This window comes from Octodon degus, unplaced genomic scaffold (genome assembly GCF_000260255.1).
Source record: "Octodon degus isolate 3935 unplaced genomic scaffold, OctDeg1.0 scaffold00125, whole genome shotgun sequence".
NCBI classification, from domain to species: Eukaryota; Metazoa; Chordata; class Mammalia; order Rodentia; family Octodontidae; genus Octodon; species Octodon degus.
In genome coordinates, this window is record NW_004524701.1 from 7,104,166 (window position 1) to 7,109,168 (window position 5,003).

Genomic DNA, 5,003 nt, shown 5'->3' on the forward strand with positions numbered 1-5,003 from the left:
CATTGTGCAAAACATGTAAAAAAAACCTGAGATTTTCCAATTAATATTTATTGAAATGAACAAGGTAAATTTTCATATCTTGCCACACATAATCTTAAACATTTATTTTTATAAATAGGAGAAATAAAGTGCTTTTTTCAGTAAAGATACAAAGTATTGGTGCCACCTAGTGAAATGATATAGAATTAACAGGACAACTTCACACATTTTGAATTACTAAATCAAAGTACTTCAACAGAAACAACTGTTAAATGCTTTTGCATATAAAAGTTTTCTTAAAGCATTAATACTAAAGAGGATAGTTCAAAAAAAAATTTTCACTGCCAAAAGTATGATATACTCCTGAAGAAAAGATTCAGGTTGAATTGCAGTTAATACTGGTGTTATTGTAAGTTCTCAGTAAATCATAATGACATATGTATTTGTAAGATGTATTGATACAACACTGTGTGTACAGAATTAAATATCAAGTACAATTACAGTAATTTTTAAAACTTATATTCATTAAAATACACTCATACTTTTTTTGTTTGTTTATTCTTCACATAATTTTATTGAGAAACAAATAGCAATGAGACAGTTTCAAACCAAATTGGTAGGACAGTTTCAATAATTAACACATTCCATACATTCTTCCTAGTTAATTGCTGTACAAGATGTGGACATGATAGTCTATTTACAAACACTATTAGAACAAATCCCTCTATTCATTAAGAGAATGTAACTATACATCTATCCTAACCATTTTGAATACACAGATAAAAAATGGACATTCATCTGTATCCCCTTTTTTGTTTAGTTCCGTCATTTGAATATTATAGGTGTGTTAACTAGCAAAATATTCTAAAAGAGTCCATACTTATACTTTTTGTAAAATTAGAAAATGCTTACAACCAAAGATTTGACAGCATTTTTTTTCTTTTTGCAGTACCAGGGATTGAACTCAGGACCCTGCACTTGCCAGGCAAGCGCTTATTTTACTGAGCTATCTTCCCGGCCCTTGATAGTATTTTTAAATCATTTTAGTGATTCAAAACTTAGGTACTGCTTGCTTGCTTGCTTGCTTTTTTTTTTTTTTTTTTTTTTTTTTTGTGGTACCAGAGATCAAACTCAGGACCTTGTGCTTGCAAGCACTTATTCCACTGAGCTATCTCCTCAGTCCCCAGGTACTGCTTTCCCATTGGTCCCAGCAGGAGGAGGGCAGCATGCTGCAGAGACCTCCACCCCACCAGTTCTCCCTCCCAGGGCTTGTCCCCTCTACCCCTGAGCAACCTCACCTCCTAGGCCTGTCTTATCTGATTTTGTAGGGTGAGGTGAGAGCAGGCTGGGGAGAATGACCACACTGAGGAGCAGCAGTCTGCCAAGATGAGAGAAGTACTGAAAACTGGTTCTCAGAAGCAGCTACACCAGCTAAATACTGTTGGAACAGGAGGCAAGATGTCAGACCAAGGTCTGCAGGTAGAGACTAACTGAATCTACACATGATAATGGCCTCAATGACTGCAAGATTAAGAGACTTTGAAGTAAAAGATCCTCTTAGTCTTACTCAGTTATTTGGCTTTGATAGGGAGACATTTTCTCTAGCTCTGAATTTACTGGACAGATTCTTGTCTAAAATGAAGATACAGCACAAGCACCTTGGGTGTGTTGGACTGAGATGCTTTTATTTGGCTGTAAAATCAATAGAAGAGAAAAGGGTCAGGGAGATAGCTCAGTAAAATAAGCACTTGCCTCGCAAGAGCAAGGTCCTGAGTTCAATCCCTGGTACCGCAAAAAAGAGAGAGAGAGAGAGAGAGAGAGAGAGAGAGAGAGAGAGAGAGAGAGAGAGAGAGAGAGAGAGAGAAAAGAGAAGTCCCATTGGAACATATTTGATCCTAATATAGGTATAGGTTCAGGGTTTCAGATTTGATGAGAATGGAAAATTGTATTGGAGAAGGTGTGTTGGAATGTCAAAGTTACCACTGCCTTTCAATTTCTACAACTATTACTCATTCAAGAGAACTTGCCTTTTGAAAGTAAAAATAGCCTAAATTTTGAGAGACCAGAAATACCTTAAGACCTATCACTGCAGCATCATATTTTCTAAAGCAAAGCTTTCTGTGTTGGCCTTACCTACCACTGCTTTGGAGAGCCAAGCACAGGAGTATACTGAGTTAATAGGAGTAGAATATCTTCAGAAATATTACAAGATAGACGGCAGATATCTGACCTTTGGTAAGAGCTTGCATCCAAGTGTTTTACTGAATATTCATCAAACAAGTGTTCCAAGCCAAATGTTCAGAAGTTGAAGTACACTGTGTCTGGGCATACTCCTCAGCAACTGAAGCATAGTTACTATAGAATAACTCACCTCCCAACAGTCCCTGAAATGGTTCCTTACTTGGTAAATGTGAATGTTTTTCTCTGTATAAAAAAGCTGGTTAATTTTTTCTACAATTGAAATAGTGAAATATTATCTTCAAAATAAACCATCTGGACATGGAATAGCAAAAGGGAAAAATTAACATCGCCAATCTAGTCAGCTTTTTTTTTTTTTTTTTTTTTTTGGAAAAACGGCATGCAACAATGGTTATTGTATAATGTTACCTTCAAATTAACTCTTTAGCTTATCACATATAAACATGTAAAATATGTTTATAAAAGTTATAAGAAATTACAAAGGAGAAGAAAAAATAACCAAGCATTAACTTCTTTCAGTAGACCAGCAGAAATCAGCAGTACAATTATCCAATTATCCATAATTATCTATACTATAGTTATTCATAAATATACCTTTTTCCCTTCTTTCTTTTGCCCTTTTCTTCATCCCAGTCTTTGCTTCTCTTTGAACACATTCTTTCCATTTCACAGAATCTGTTGTACCTTTTAGATTTTATTTACTCTTTCAGGTTCTTACACTAGCAAGACAATATGATGTTTGCACATGTGGGTCTGATTTATTTCACCTACCAATGTAGCCTCTAGTTGCATCCATTTACCTATAAAAGCCTCAGATTTATCTTTTCTTATAGCTGAGTAATACTTCATTGTGTAAAAATACCATTCTTTTAAAGGCATTTACTCTATATAAGTACAGCACCCTAAGGAAAGAAGTTATCCAATCTCTGATATCTAATGTTAACCATTTCTTCAAATTAGAGACTCAGGAAGCAAAATCCTCTTTAATAACCTGAATTATTAATACTTTTTTTTTCAGAACCAGGGATTGAATTCAGGCCCTTGTGCTTGCCAGGGAAGCACTTATTCCACTGAGTCATCTCCCCAGCCCCATAACCTGAATTTTTAAAAGTATCCCTGAAATAGTAGTTTTTTAATTGCACATTTTTCTATACATAGTCCCATGTTCTAACTTATTTCAAATTGTAACAGGACCAAATTTTTTTTTTTTTTCGGAACGAGGGGTTGAACTCAGGCTCTTGAACTTGCCAGGCAAGCATTTATTCTACTGAGCTATTTCTCTGGCCCCCAAAATTGTGATCCATATGTGAACTTTTGAGACTGTTAGCTTGTAAGCTGAATCAATATGAACTTGAACATTATACCTAAAGAAAAAGTAATGCAGAGTAGATGACCTGTCGCATTTCTGAAAATTGCCAGTATGTGTCAACATACTGCTATTGCAATCAGAATACTAGGAAGTAACTGTATTCAAAAAAAGTCTATAAGTTCTTGCCATCTAAATTTATTAACTTATAGTAATGATTTTTTTTTCCTACTCAAAACTAAATGTCCGGCTGGGGAGATGGCTCAGTAGTCTAAAGCACCTACTTAGAACAAGCTTAGCAAAGCACAGGGACTGTGATTCAATCCCCCAGCACCACATACCAGCCAACCTGCCCCCTGGTGGGCTGAGCTGGCCACACACACACACACACACACACACACATAAATAAATTTAAAAATTAAAAAAAAAACTAAATGTCAACATTTAACTCATCTACATATGATTAATAAACAGGTATGAAAATTTTACTTTTAATAGTAGTTAGACCAACTTTTGATGAGCTAGGAGTTTTTGTTCTTTACATAAAAAGTATTATTGCTGTGACAAAAAAAATTTCTTTGCAACCTTTCTCCACCACCCTCAACTATGGATTTCATAATGTTACAATGGATTTAAGTGACAAAGCCTCAAAGCATCACTAGAGTAGTATGATGCTCCCCAACTTGGTAAAACTGCCAAACTAATATAGTACTTAGATTTGAATTCATCTGTAAAGCTAAAAGCATAAATGTGAAGTACTAAATACAAGCCTGAAAAGGTGGACTGTGAATCTTTATTTCTAACAATAACCTAACTTTCTCACTATCAATATATTTAGGCAATATTGAAAATGGTGAACTTGGGGGCCAGGGAGATAGCTCAGTTGAATAAGCGCTTGCCTGGCAAGTACAAGGGCTTGAGTTAAATCCCCAGTTATGCCAAAAAAGAAAAGGAAAATAGAACCTTGGGCTGGGGAGATAGCTCCCCACAGTCTAAGCACCTGGCTGGCAAATGTAAGGACCTGGGTTTAATCCCCAGTACTGCAAGCTGTGCCAGCCCCAGAATCCCAGGGACACTGTGTCAGCCACCAAAACCAGGCATGGTGGTACACACCTGTAGTCCCAGCACTGCGATGGCTGAGAGGAGGATTACTACAAGTCCAAACTGCATAGCAAGACACCATACCAAATAAATAAATAAAAGATTTTTAAATTTAAAAAAAAGAGAAAATGGTAACCTCGTTAATTTAAATGTTAAATTTTAAATTACATGATTTATATCAAAACCAACACTTCACACATGTACTTTTTAAATGTATGTTTCTTGACACCTATAATGCAAGTAATAATATAAACTAGAGATGAGACTTGTTATTGCTACATGGAAGTTGCATTTAAAGTTTTTTTATTAAGCCAGAATACAAACCTAGTAAGTCTGGCATATTCATTGAGCTATCTTTAACATTTAAAAAAAAAAAAAAAAAAAACATTTAATTACTTGATAGATGAATTAAGAGAAA

At 35.3% G+C, this 5,003-nt stretch overlaps 1 protein-coding gene and 1 pseudogene across 1 annotated transcript in view; one reads left to right on the top strand and one right to left on the bottom strand.

Moving 5' to 3' along the window:
• Stpg2 (sperm tail PG-rich repeat containing 2) overlaps positions 1-5,003 on the bottom strand; it is an 809,484-nt gene that overhangs the window by 773,956 nt on the left and 30,525 nt on the right. The gene's annotated exons all lie outside the window — the stretch shown is intronic.
• LOC105743426 lies at positions 1,314-2,440 on the top strand (annotated as a pseudogene).